This window comes from Mustela lutreola, chromosome 4 (assembly GCF_030435805.1).
Source record: "Mustela lutreola isolate mMusLut2 chromosome 4, mMusLut2.pri, whole genome shotgun sequence".
In the NCBI taxonomy this organism is placed as follows: Eukaryota; Metazoa; Chordata; class Mammalia; order Carnivora; family Mustelidae; genus Mustela; species Mustela lutreola.
In genome coordinates, this window is record NC_081293.1 from 68384097 (window position 1) to 68399382 (window position 15286).

The following is a 15286-nucleotide window of genomic DNA, read 5'->3' on the forward strand; positions in this document are numbered from 1 at the left end:
CAGTAACAGAAGAAAAATACTGCTGGTGTTGATTGAGCATTTAGAATATGCCTGTTTGCCTCTCATCCTATCATCCAGTGCTCTCTGCAAGCACTGGAATTAAATGTTTTTTTAAATTGAATGATAGGGGCGCCTGGATGGCTCAGTGGGTTAAGCCTCTGCCTTCTGCTCAGGTCATGATCCCAGGGTCCTGGGATCGAGCCCCACATCAGGCTTTCTGCTCAACGGGGAGCCTCCTTCCCCCTCTCTCTCCACCTGCCTTTCTGCCTACTTGTGATCTCTCTCTGTCAAATAAATAAAATCTTTAAAAAAAAATTAATGTTATAAATGAGGCTTAGAAAATTTACAGAAGGTGTCTGCGTTTACATAATGGCTAGTAGAAGATTGAGGATCTGTGCCCAAGGCTACCTGACTTCAAAGTCAAGGCCTCCTTTATTGACTTTCTTTATTTACTGTCTCTCTAACATAGAATGGTGAGCTAGTCTGAGAATTATCACATTTTTTAGAGAGGATAAGAGAGCCTGGATTACTTTATAAAAGTGTGCCCTTAAGGGTAAAAGCTTATTACAGTTAATCTGAGCCTTGCATTTTTTTTGGAAGGTCCTGTTCTGCTACGTAAGTATTAAGATAAAGTAACTCTATCTGGTGTGGCAAAGAGGAAGCCCATCATTACATATTTCATGAGCGGTCTTATGTAATTTATGTGTATTATGTAATATCACTTTAGCTACAGGTACAGATATATGGATTTAGGTGTATGGATAAAACCTGACCTAATAGTTCCCTCCTCCCTGCCAAGTACACATTGTGTAGAGATGAAATGGTGTCAAATGATTCCTTTCCAATTGCTTTGCTCATTTCAAACTATTCTGATATTTAAAGTATAGTAACCTTAAGTCATGTTAATAAAAATATTAAAGCACATTTTAATTATTCTCTGTTTTATTTCTTGCTCTAACTTTAATGCTTGGAATAATACCTAACATACAGTAGTGTCTGGCATTTATATTTATTAAATGAATAGACAAATAAGTAAACAATGTTGATCATTTCAGTTTACAGTTACTCAACCATGGGATTTATTGGCTATCTGTATATGTCAAGAGTATCCTTACTGTAGTCTGGTCAGTATATGTCATTTACCCAGGAAAATGAGTCTACTGTAGCTCATAATATGCTTTTATGGTTTTGGCTTACACTTGAAAATAAGCATATGTGCTTAAGGTCTAAGTGGAATGTCTCATGATAGGCCATCTTCCCAGAGAAGGCCATAGAAAATCAGTCCAAGACTGGAGTCCACTATTTTCAAGGGCAGGAGTAGAGGGGCGGGGTGGTTGAAGGTCTGCCTCTGGAACAGCTATGCTTGTCAGCCATTTATCTCTGTTCGCCTGTCTGCAAGCACACTGTCATTTACCTCAAAATAAAACATCCCATAAGGAAGTGAAGACAACTGCCTCGGGAGACCTACAGAACCCTAGGTATTGCCATCACTGAGTACTTTCGAGTGGTATCTGCATGGGGGTTGGGTAGGGCGTCCTGTCCTTCCAACTGGCTTCTTACCCTATCAGTAAAGTACTCCTCCTCTGTGATAAGCCCATCAGACATGAACATAGCAGCCAATTGGATTTTCCATTCGGGGAAAGGCCTTTGAGAAAAAGAGCTGCATATACCACCATGAAGGAAAAACACTCAAACTCCCCAGGCAAACCTACCTTTTAAACATGAAAGCAATTTAATACACTCAGGTAAAAGAAACCCAAACACATAAAAAAGAAAGTTAAACAAAAAAACTACTCTGGAGAAGGCTATAATTTAAGGCATATAAGAAATTAAACAAAATGAAATAAAAACCCAATTCTTAGCCTTAGAGGAATTTGAGAAAATATTGTATATATAATAAAGAATAATAATCCATGGAAATATAACACAAAAGAGTTATGAAAAATAAAATATACAATTTCATTTTTTCTAAATTAAGAGGTAGGTTAAAAGCTAGACACCAAGGAATTTCCCTGAACACAGATCAAAATAACAAGTACTTGAAAATATGACAATCTTTACTAACTTAAAATTATGCTAATAATATTTCCAGAAAGAAAGAAGAAAAAAGAGAGGAAAGATGAGAAAAATAACCAAAGATGTTTACAAAACCTAAAGAAAGTTGTATGGTTTTAGATCTAGCCAATATAAAAATCACATATGTACCCACTATGATGAAATGTTCAAATGCCAAAGATTAAAAAAAAAAAAAAAACCTCAAAATCTCAAAAAGAGTATAATTATCCTATTACCCACATAGGATATTTATAATACCATGAGAGAAGATTAAAAAAAAAAAAAAAAAAAACCTCTCAAAATCTAACCAGTCAGAAAATGACAGGTGTTGGTGAGGATGCGGAAAAAGGGAAACCCTTCTATACTGTTGGTGGGAATGCAAGCTGCTGCAGCCACTCTGGAAAACAGTATGGAGGTTCCTCAAAAAGTTGAAAACAGAACTACCATATGACCCAGCAATCACACTACTGGGCATTTAACCTAAAGATACAAATGCAGTGATCCGAAGGGGCACGTGCACCCAGATGTTTACAGCAACAAAGTCAACAATAGCGAAACTATGGAAAGAACCTGGATGTCTATCAACAGGTGAATAGATAAAGAAGATGTGGTACACACACACACACACACACACACACACACACACACACAATGGAATACTATGCAGCCATCAAAAGAAATGAAATCTTGCCATTTGTAACTATATGGATGGAACTAGAGGATATTACTCTAAGGGAAATAAGTCAATCAGAGAAAGACAATTATCTTATGATCTCTCTGATATGAGGAATTTGAGAAGCAGGGTGGGGGGTCGTGGGGGTAGGGAAGGAAAAATATGAAACGAGATGGGATCAGGAGGGAGACAAACCATCAGAGACTCTTAATCTCAAGAAATAAACTGAGGGTTGCTGGGGGTGGGGGCTTAGGGATAGGGTGGCTGGGTTATGGACACTGGGGAAGGTATGTGCTATGGTGAGTGCTGTGAAATGTGTAAGCTTGATGATTCACAGACTATACCCTTGGGACAAATAATAAATTATATATGGGAGGGTATGTGCTTTGGTGAGTGCTGTGAAGTGTGTAAACCTGGTGATTCACAGACCTGTACCCCTGGGGATAAAAATATATGTTTATAAAAAATAAAAAATTTTTAAAAAATTATATATTAATTTTTTAAAAACTAAATTTATATATACACAGACAAATTACCAATCAAATTTAAAGATAAAATTAAGGGCATACAAAGAATCATAAAACTGATCCTCCAGCCACACTTTCTGGGAAGTAATTTGAGAACATGCTCCAGGAAAGGTCCTGGAGAAAGAAGAGAGAGAAGCTGGATTTCAGGACTGGTCATCCTCACCCGGAAGAGAGCAAAGAGAGCTGAGAGGACAGCTGTGTGGATGACAAGACCGCAGACAGGCCCTGAAGGATCAACAGGGAAGAGATGAAAGGGAGTTCTGTGGCAAATGAATAATTAAGAGCAGAATAACTTTGAGGATGGGATAACAAATCATTTTTTTTTTTTTTTTGTCAAGGAAAAGAAAAGCCCTTACAAAGTCATGAAAAAGATATAAAGCAAGTAGTGATGTCAAAGAAAATGAAAATAAATATGGAATGAATTTGATCAACTAATGAAATCTGTTTGCTTTTAAGCCAAGGAAATTTTTCTTTCATTTTTTGTTTTTTCTTTTTTTATTTAAATTCAATTAGACAACATATAATACGTCATTAGTTTTTGATGTACTGTTCAATGATTCATTAGTTGCATTTAATGCCCAGTGCTCATCACAACATATGCCTGCCTTGATACCCATCACCCAGTTACCCCATCCCACCATCCCACCCCCGTCTGTGACCATCAGATTGTTTCCCAGAGTCCAGAGCTTCTCACAGTTTGTCTCCCTCTCTGATTTCTTCCCATTCAGTTTTTCCTCCCTTTTCCTATGGTCCTCTGCATTAATCCTTATGTTCCACATATGAGTGAAACCATATGATAATTGTCTTTCTTTGCTTGACTTATTTCACTTTGTGTAATCCCCTCCAGGTCCATCCATGTCATTGCAAATGGTGGGTATTCATCCTTTCTGATGGTTGAGTACTATTACATTGAATATATGAACCACATCTTCTTTATCCATTCATCTGTTGAAGGACATCTTGACTCATTCCACAATTTGGCTATTGTGGACATTGCTGCTTTGAACACTGGGATGCAGGTGACCCTTCTTTTTACTACATTTTTATCTTTGAGGTAATTACCCATTAGTGCAATTGCTGGATCATAGGGTTGCTCTAAAACATCTTGAGGAACCTCCATACTGTTTTTCAGAGTGGCTGTACCAGTTGCATTCCCACCAACAGATTAAGAGTGTTCCCCTTTCTCCACATCTTTGCCAACATCTGTCATTTCCTAACGTGTTAATTTTAGCCATTCTGACTGGCATAAGATGGTATCCCATTGTGGTTTTGAATTGTACTTCCCTGATGGCAAGTGATGTGTATATTTCTTCAAGTGCCTATTGGCCATTTGGATGTCTTCTTTGGAGAAGTGTCTGTTCATGTCTTCTGTCCATTTCTTTTTGGATTCTTTGTTTTGTGGTGAGTTTGAGAAGTTCTTTTTAAATCTTTTTAAATCTTGGATACAGCCCTTTATCTGTAATGTCATTTGCAAATATCTCCTCCCATTCCATAGGTTGTCTTTTAGTTTTTTTGACTTTGCTGTACCCTTTGCTGTGCAGAAGCTTTTTATCTTGATGAAGTCCCAGTAGTTCATTTTTGCTTATGCTTCCCTTACCTTTAGAGACGTGTCTTGCAAGAAGTTGCTGCACCCCAGGTTGATGAGGTTACTCCCTGTGTTCTCCTCTAGGATTTTGATGGATTCCTGTCTAATATTTAGGTCTTTCATCCATTTTGAGTTTTCTCTGTGTATGCTGTAGGATAATGGCCCAGTTTCATTCTTCTACATGTGGCTGTTCAATTTTCTCAACACCATTTGTTGATAAGACTGTCTTTTTCCATTGGATATTCTTTTCTGCTTTGTTAAATATTAGTTGATCATAGAATTGGGGGCTCTCTATTCTGTTCTGTTGATGTAGGCATTTTTTTTTTTTTTTTTTTTTTGCCAACACCATGCTGTCTTGATGAACACAGCTTTGTAATATAGCTTGAAGTGAGGCATTGTACTGCTCCCAGCTTTGGTTTTCTTTTTCAACATTTCCCTAACTATTTAGGGTCTTTTCTGATACCATACAAATTTTAGGATTATTTGTTCTAGCTCTGAGAAAAATGCTGATGGTATTTTGATAGGGTTTGCTTTGAAAGTGTAGATTGTTTTGGACAGCATAGACATTTTAACAATGGGAAACTTTTCCTTCTATTGTCCTTGAGTTCATGATATTAGTCTCTGAGAAAAGGAAGAACAGTCCCGGCACCATTCACTTCCACAATGATGGATAAATATATAGTCACATTCGTATGCTTCCTTTTTGTTGGTTTTCAAATTTTGGAATCAGCAGCCAAAAGAAAGTACACACATATGGAAAAAAATATGTGTATCATTCCCAACACTATAACAAAATGGGTACAGTTGACAGAGTAGGAGGTCAGAGTTAGAAGCAGCAATGAGGAGAGAGCAGAGATCCTGTCACCTGACTGTAACACATCAGAGACACAATGCTTATAGTTTTTAGCAAAATAGATCAAATTTTAGGTTTATTATTCCAATTACCAATGTTACCAATAGAACTAAAAATATCAATATCTCTCAGAAATTAAGGTTAGGAAGAAGGAGGTAAGTGAATATAATGAGCAGAATCCTCATTCCATAACAGGAGTATCTGAGATTGTCGAAAGAAAGAAAGAAAAGAATAAGCACATCATTTAGTGCATGAAAAGTAACGAGGGGAAAAATATGAATATGAATATGAATAGTTTGGGCCTCTGAGTAGAGGTTCTAGGGACAGAAGAATGGGCTGAAGAATGGTATTTCTCATTTTAAAATTTGTCCAAATTCTCTTGATGTTTGGACTGCCATTAAATGCATTTTTTGTTTAAAAAATATTTATATCGAGAGAGACGACCGTTTAGTATGGAAGAGCTTGAGCACATTGACTTTGGATTTCCTACTTGGAAAATAGACAAAGGGCATAACAAAATTGTGTTTAAAGGTAGAAATGCCAGCAGGAAATATGCTGCTCTTTATAAAAAGAACTCTGACATGTTCATAAAAACCTCACCTGGACTATTACTGACAGGCTGATAATTGACAGAACTATCTCACTCCATAACTTTGGACAAGGCCAGTAATAAAACCAGTAAACCAAGAGGACGAAAATTGCTTCTATGTCAGTGGCTTCTAATAGGCATAAAATAAGACTGAAAATGGTTATAACACTCAGGTCAACACTGTAGAGTGTTTAAAAACAGAAGCCCATACATTTCTAGCTTTAGGACATTTCAGTAACCTTCTGCCCTAAACACAACCCTATAATTTGAAGGAATCAGTATTCTTAGACAGGTAATTATCAAGCTGTAAAGAGGAATTCCTTCAATGTCTTTGAAAAGTTACTGCAATTTCTGGCCTTATATTTGGGCAAATCATATTTTTATTAGAATTTGTGGGAGGCAACCCCACTCCAAAAAAAAAAAAAAAAAAAAAGAAGAAGAAAAGGAAAGAAAAGAAAAAAGCCATGGAAATGAAATTCCAGCTGAAATTGCTCAAAATTGCCTTTCAGTTGGCTGAATAAATTTATTATCGATTTTGCCCTTCTAGAAGAATGAAAGGTTAATGAAAACAATCACAGAGCTTTCATTTTTAGGTGCAGAATATGTAATACACAAATGCCTTGATATGTTTCTCCCTTAAAATATGATAGTATTTTTGCATCAACTTTATATGCTATTAGGATTGGGGCTGTCATGCCACAATATCTTTTCTTGCAAGACTTTGACACATTCATAATACTTTCTAGGTTGCATTATCTAATATGGAGAACTATTTATTTTGAAGGTAAAAAGAGAAAATTTTTTTCCATATCAACTGAGTCATCTTGGCAGAGGAGGAGATGGAAGTAGTTGTTTTTAATTTTTTTTAATTGAGGGTAAACAATAAAAACATATATGGACAAACTCAAGTTTATTATTAGCTATCATACAGTGATTTTTCTAAAAAAAAATCTACCGATAAATGATAGAAAGTTCCATGATTTTATTATTTGTTATTGGTGTCTAGAACAAAAACACAATTCTTGAGTCATTCTTTCAAGATCATTATCCATATATTTTACTCATATAATCTGTTTCAACAAAGTTGTTCTATATTTTTCAAACAAGATTGTTATGGATGGAATGAAAAACAGAAGTAATTATTTGAAAACTTCTGTAAACTAAAATAATTTCATCCATAAATTCCCAGATAATTGAGGAAATATGTATTTATTTGTGTATATATGTACATATTGATTAGTTGCAGATTATTACAATTCTTCATTTTAATTTTGGAAAAGTCATCTTTCTTTTAGAGTTAGCCTTGGTTATTTACATACAATTCTCAAAATCATTAATTTATTGCCTCTTCTTTCATTAAAGAAATGTGCTACAATAGGCTCTCTCAAAGTTCAGCCAACTCATAAAGAATGAAATGTAACACTCATCTTTGATTTGTGAACAATTTTTCCCCAGGCTCATGGTAATTTCCTTAAAAAGAGCTAGTGGGGAAGGGGTAGGTTCTCTTGGAGAGTTGTGGACCATGGCAGCTTCATAAAATTAATGTTATTTCATGAAAACGTTCTCTTCTTGCTGTCTCCCCTCTTTTGATGAAATCCACTCTTACTTTTGACTTTTATACAGAGCCATTCCCATGGAGCAAGGGAACCAGTTCAGACTCCCTACAGTCTGGAATTAACCTTTAGGAAGTTCAAAGAGAACTCATTTACTATAGAATTCCCTTTTCCATCATTGATATTCAATTTCACTTAAGGAAGTCAATGATCTTGGTCAGGGGGTGCCTGGGTGGCTCAGTCAGGCATCTGCCTTCTGCTCAGTCTCCCTGCTCAGTGGGAAAATTGCTTCTCCCTCTCCCACTCACCCTGCTTGTGTTCCCTCTCTGGCTGTCTCTCTGTCAAATAAATAAAATCTTAAAAAAAAAGGATTTTGGTCAGAGATGTAATTGATAGAGAAGTCCATGAGTAAAAGTATCTAAACATAATCAAGTCATGAAAGACTGAGTGAAAGAAAACAGTTATCTGGATCAATATTGAAAATATCTACCCATATCTTCATAACTGAAGTTTTTCTTTTAATGTTGGTGAAGCAGAGTTCTTGGCAAAATTGGCTATAATATTTGGGTAGACCCTGAAATACAATGTTTGAAGCAAAGAAGATTAAGTAATAAAGTCATCTGAGTGCCGAAAATGTGGTGGAGGCTAAATGGGGAAGATGCAGTCCCTTCTGGTATTTACTAACCGCTTTTGCGTGGAAACACTCACGCCCACGAAGGGTATCTGTGGTTAAGTGCAAACAGTTGGACTTGGAAATCAGGAAGTTCCTGCCGTCGTGGTAGTGAACATCTACTTAATGACAATGATGTGCCCAGTACCAACCTAAGGGTTCTACACTGCATGCATCATCTCACTTAAATCTTACTGTATTTTTTTCTAATTGGCGGTTGTGTTATTAACTTGTTTTAAAGGTGATAGAACTAAGTTTTATAGAATTTAGCACATTGTCAAAGACCATGCATTAAGTAGCAGAACTAGAATTTGGACTCGTGTTTGGCCAAAGGTCTGCATCTTTAACAGTGCGCTGTGCTGCCCTTTCCACCCGCCCCCAGCCCACCAGACAGGTCAGCTCCCAAGACCTGCTCTTTCTGTGACCTTGATTTGTGGCTTTCAGAAAGCACTTCACTCAGGTTCTCAAATGATGATTTTAGACATCTGTTTTGGTCCTAAGAGTCTAGATCTGTTGATGCCACCATAGGGTTGTTCTAGTGAGGAAGATTCTAACCCACATGGATGCCCTATATGAGGATGAACTTAATTCAGCCTCTGGCTAGACTGTAGCTTCCAGGGGGCAAGCTCGGTTGCTCTCGCGTCGAGGTAGCTCTCCTGAGGGTGTGCCTGGCACAGGCAACACCGCCATGGATCCTGTGGCTTCATTACCCCACATTCAAGGCCTCAGGCCTCTTGGGGACGCTTGTAGTAGGGTGTTGTATATTTCCTCCGGCATTAAGAGGTTGAAATAGCCGTTAGAAAGAAAAATGATATTTTCCACTCTCCTCAACATTTGCAAGCACCCGGAAATGAGGGCCGGCAGCATTATGGAATGAGATGGTGGTAGTGATTCTTGCAGCGACACTGGTGTGGAGGGACGCTTGTGTCCACTGAGTGTCAGGGACAGTGAGAAGAGTATACTGATAAGTTAATCAATAACTGAACTTGCAAATGGTGTTTTGGATGTTACAGAATGAAAGCACGCCATGGGCCTCTGGCCCTTCCCCATTCTGTGTATCTGAGCAACAGGCATCACCCCTCACTGTGCTAGCACCCTACAGCTTTTGATTTCCGTCATTGCTTGGACTGAGGCATATACCTCTGAAACAGAGCAAACCAAGTAGAGCACTTTTTTTTTCCTTTTTCATCTTAATTTCATTTAAAAAAATGAGATGGATGCAAAACTTTCAAGGATTTAGGTTAAGTAAATGCTGTATAATGAACATATGGCAGAGTGGTTTCTGAGTAAGCGTAATAGCCTCCCTTCAAGACATGCACGGTATGAAAGTGAGCTTGGGCAGACTGGAGCAGGATGGAAAGCAGGTGATCCCGCCCTCTGAAATGATGTCAAGACGAGAAGTGGTATTTGTATCCGCTGTGGAAGGGATGATCCTGCATCTGAACCCAGACAGGGCTGAACCTCAGGTGCCGTCTTCAGTGTCAGGAACTTTGCATTGACAGCAGGTTGGCTGGGATTAAAGGAACTCCAACGTTTAAACACACAGAAGATGTAGAGATTCCGTTTAGATAAGTGGACACCACGGGATACATGCCAGTAGTTTCACAAGTAGAGAAATGACAGTTATGGCACCCATACTATAAGCAACTTAAGTTCTCTGGGGCTTCGCCAAGTTCAAGGATGAATGTAACTCCTCAAGATCAGAAGATGGGACTCTGTAACTCTGCCTCTGTCCTTTCACATCCATTATTTTTCTCCTATGAAAGATCAATGGAAATCTAATAAAAACACAGTGAATGCGATTCAAAGATAATTGAGAACTAGAGTTGAAATGCGTGTATAAATGTGGGATGAAAGAGCTAAGGAAATTCTTACATGGGATCAAGAGAGGTAGGTACAGTTATCTATAGCTTGGGACATAATAGAAAGTTCTGTGGGACACTATGGGGATGAACAGCTCTTGAAGGAATTCTCAGGACTCAGAGAATAACAATGGGCTAGACTTTCAAAACCCGGGCATGAGAGATTGTTGACAAAGCTACAATTGCAAAAACCTTAATGTTTTAAAATGAGCTAGAGACTCTATAAGGTGCTTCTAAAAAAACTCCCAAAACAAACAAACAAACAAACAAACAAGCGAAACCCCCCTATATTGGGAAGCCTGGGTGGCTGTCAGTTAAGTGGCTGCCTTTGGCTCAGGCCTGGGATCGAGCTCTATATTGGGCTCCCTGCTCAGTGGAGAGCCTGCTTCTCCCTCTCCCTCTGCCGTCCGCTCTGCCCACTTGTGCCCTCTCTCTCTATCTCTCTGTCAAATAAAAGAATAAAATCTTAAACAAACAAACCTATAACTTCCAGAATAGTGTTGAGACTATTTATAGGATGGCTGGAAGTCCAGGAAAGGGCTGTTTTTCAGAGCAGTCCAAGACCAAAGGCCAGTCCCCGGGTCTGCTAAATCAGAGTCCAACAGGGACCACTTAAGAAATAAAAATGCCCCAGCCTACTCCTGCTAGTGCCAGGGCTGAAGTGACTCCTGGCGAGTTATCCATAAAAAACATTTCTCAGGCGATTCTGACAATTAGCCATCCTTGAGGAACACTTAGATACAACTCATAACAGAAATGTCTGTGGTCAGTGATTCTAGTTGGCAAAGTGCAGGTGGGACCGGGGTGGCCCCATGAACTGAAGCTCTTCTAGCGGTTGGTTGTCAATCGCTGATTATGGAGACTTTAAAAATGTGGCACAGGAACAGTTCTGGGCTGCATTATCTTCATGCCCAGCGTAATTAGGTCACTGCTGTGATGCCTAGGAATTTCTCCAGGAAAAGCTGGCAAATGGATCATGCATTGGTACTTCTGGTTGCAACCGAAGTGATCAGAATCGAGGAGTTCTGCATAACGTTCATTTGCAGGCATTAGAGATCGAGTTCTCAGACTGGATGTCATTTAAAGACAAATACCATTTTTTCCAGAGTCTTTTATCGGCAAAAAATGAGCTTTTCAGTATTGTTTGTTAATAGCATATTTATAACTACTAACTTGTTTTTGAGTACCTGTAATCACACGTGTCCTGGTAGAAGGAGGCAGCGGGGGATTCCACTATGAAGTGCTGAAGGCAACGTGAGGACTGAGAAGAAGGCTGGAGATTTGAGATGCAGCCCTGCTGCCTTCGAAGAGGGAGGTAGGGTGCTGAGTGGGAGAGGCAAGGAAGGGCTGGTCCCCTCCCCACCTGTGCCTCTGCAGGGAGCCCCACCGCTGACACCTGCCCTTGGACCCAGAGAAACTGATCTCAGGCTTCGGATTCCAGAACCACAAAAGAACATATATGTGTTGTTTTAGGTCACCAAGTTTGTGGTGATTTGTTACGGCTGACGTAGGAAACAAATAAAAATCCTTGAATATAGTTGACTCTGGAGTCAGAGTCAACTATATTCATTTTGTGATCTCAACAGTTAGTGCTTCAATCATTTTTGAGCCGTGTAATTTGGTATAAATGTATTCCACAGAGTGACTCAATCCTGGAGAGGTCAAGTCAGAATTAATGCTATGCTATTTTTAGCAATTAGCAATCAGTTACTCAATACTTACTGATATCGTGTGCCAGCAAGAGCATAGGAATCCACATCCCACAGTCACCCCGGTCGTAGAAACAATATCTCCAGTGATAGGACACTCACTACCTCACTACCTGTATTAGTGTAGTGAGCTCTAATTAGTAATAAAAATCTTCCCACCCACATTTTCCTTCTTACACTTTCCAAAATTCAATCCTGGTTTTGTCTTACGGAATTCTCCAGAAACTTACCATGTTCTGGCTGTGCTCCATGGAGTATCTGAAGAATTATGCTTGCATTGAACTGTCTCATCTCTTGAGGACAAACTTCTAGTTCCTTTCACCTCTCCTCTCAGCCATGCCCTGCGCTCTGAGAGCCGTGGAGGAGGGCTTCACATCGTGCCCTGGGCCCTTCTCACCTGCTCTGCCATCAGAAAGTCAGACCACAATCCTAAGACATGTATTGTATGATAGAAAGAAATCAGTGTCAGCTAACAGGTGGGCAGGGAAAACCCCTAGTTACTACTTCCTTAGAACGAAAGCCCTTCATACAGAATGAAAATCCAGATTTCTCACTGTGGGGAAGATCGGGCATCTCTTCCTCCTTACCTTCTTCTTTGCATTTCATGATACTTCCTGCCAACGACTGCATTGCTAAATGAGCCTGACCTGCTGATTGCATCACGCTCTCTCAAACCAGTACATTTGGGGCCGTACTTCTTCCTAGGCTTGAATATTGTCTTTCTGTCTTTTTTTTTTTTTTTTAAGATTTTATTTACCTATTTATTTGACAGAAAGAGAGATCACAAGTAGGCAGAGCAGCAGGCAGAGAAGGGGGAAGCGGGCTCCCCGCTGAGCAGAGTGCCTGATACAGGACCCGATCCCAGGACCCTGAGACCATGACCCAAGCGAAAAACAAAGGCTCAACCCACTGAGCCACGCAGGCGCCCCCAAATCTTTTCTATCTAAAGATTCTTTTTTCAAGATTCACAGAAGTGACAACTGTCCAGGGGGTTCTCTGACCCTCCAGGGCAAAAAAAGCCTCTTCTCTTCCTCTTCTCGCTTCTCTCAGCCCCATGGGTGTACCTCTGACAAAAGTTTATGTGTATGTCTCAGTCTTCCTTAGATTGGTAACTTCTTTAAAGCAAAGACCACGGCTTTTCTCTTTTCTCTAGACACTCCTAGGACCTGGCACAGGGTGCAAATTCAACAAACTGCTGTTCAATAAATGGTCCCCTTTCACTGATCGGTACATCAGAATTGCGGCCGGAGTTCCTCTAGTAATGATTTTCACTTAGCACAATTATAGGAATGAGAACTGAGGGCAAGGGTAAGGCTCACTTACGACTTCCATCTTAAGGTCAAAAGTGCCAAATCCAGGGTATTGGAACCACCTTGGACTACATGACAAGGGGCTTTATCTGCTCAGACTCAGAAGATCCTGTCTCTTCATTTTAGTTTATTGCCTTCTTGACATCAGAATCTTGTGTTTATGTTCTCCCTTGTTCCCTCTGTGATCTGGCCACAGTCCCCTGACTTCTTTCTGACTGTCTGCTCCGTTGTTCGGATCTGCCGGATGTTGGATCTGTCTCTGTCTTGATGCTGCCACATGATGTATCTTGTTGAATTGTTCGGCTCTCTTTGTGCATTTCAAGCATATGCCCTGCTGAGTGCACAGCACGCCTGATAAATGTGTGCCACTAGCCAGGGTAGGCTAGTCTGGAAATAGGGAGTCAAAGCAGACTTACAGTTCCAGAAACACATGATTAGTCTGAGAGATGAGAACAAAGGTGCCACTGAAGTCAGGTGGGCAGGTCAGACTCAGAATCTACAAGAAATTTTGGAGTATGGGATGCCTGAGTGGCTCAGTGGGTTAAGCCCCTGCCTTTGGCTCAGGTCATGATTTCAGGGTCCTGGGATCGAGCCCCACATCAGAGCAGAGAGCCTTCTTCCCCCTCTCTCTCTCTGCCTGCCTCTCTGCCAACTTGTAATCTCTGTCTGTCAAATAAATAAAATCTTTTAAAGAAAGAAAGAAAGAAAGAAAGAAAGAAAGAAAGAAAGAAAGAAAGAAATTAATTCTGAAGTGAGATCCATGGGTGGGTCAAAACCCATTAAGAGAGGAGCCACAAGAACTTGACAAGCATAAATGCCAAAGGCGTACAGATGGTTGGATCAGAGCCAGCGAGGACTTGGTTTCATTCGAGAATCTAGAAAGTTCTTGATACTCCGTACATTAAACATAAACAAGCAGCATCACTTGGTAGCTTATACACAATGCAGACCTTTGGATCTCACCCTGGAACTCAATCACAATTGATATTTTAACAAGGTCCCTGGATGATTTGCATGAGAGCCACTAAACTAAGATATTTCTCCCAGGTAGATTCTAACAAGTGAAAATTTCCAGTCGGAACATCTCATTGCGATGACATTATAAGGCTTATAAAGGACCTTTGTCTGGCAATCCTTCTCCATTAGAACATTAGAAGTCTGCTTCTGGGCTGATGGGAAAAGGGAGAAGAAAACCCCATATCCCGAGAGCATGTATTCTAGTCCAGGTGTTGTGCTGTGTGCTGGGAACACAGCAATTAACAGGAAAGTCCCAGTTCCTGCCCCATGAAGATTACAGCCAATTGGGAAAAGATCTTCAGTGAGTAACCACAGGCCAGTGTGGGCAAAGTCCTGTGGGAAAAACGGGATGCTTTGGGAGCACAGCAGTGGCGCTCATAGGTGCTCCCAGCCCAACCCCAGTGCTTTGGCCACTATTGTGGGCACTTCCATCTGTCTGCACTCTGGAATCCTTGGCTTGCTTGCCGCTCATCCAGGACTACTGTGACAATCTCGGTTCCTGATGTATCTGCTCTCTCTGCCATGTGGCAATTCTTCTATTTATTTTACATTCACTCTTCATTGCATTAACTCATTGTCTGCCCCAGACCCTCACACCTCCAGCCTGAGCACATTCTCATCATCTCAGCTGCCTTCAAACATCCCTTCATATTTTTCTATTTGTTTGTTTTCCTCCCATTCTAGGGACAAAAGTAGCTTCCTTCCTTACCTGAGCCTCCCCAAAGCTCGGTGAGCTTTCCTGTGAGCTTCCCTGCCCCCTTTGGTAGTAGCCCAAGTCCACTCCTCCATGTTTACTTCTTCCCAGGCTTTCCTGTGCACAGATGCTGGTCCCACCTACAGATATTTTGACCAGATCTTGAGCTTCCCTCTATTTTTTTATAAC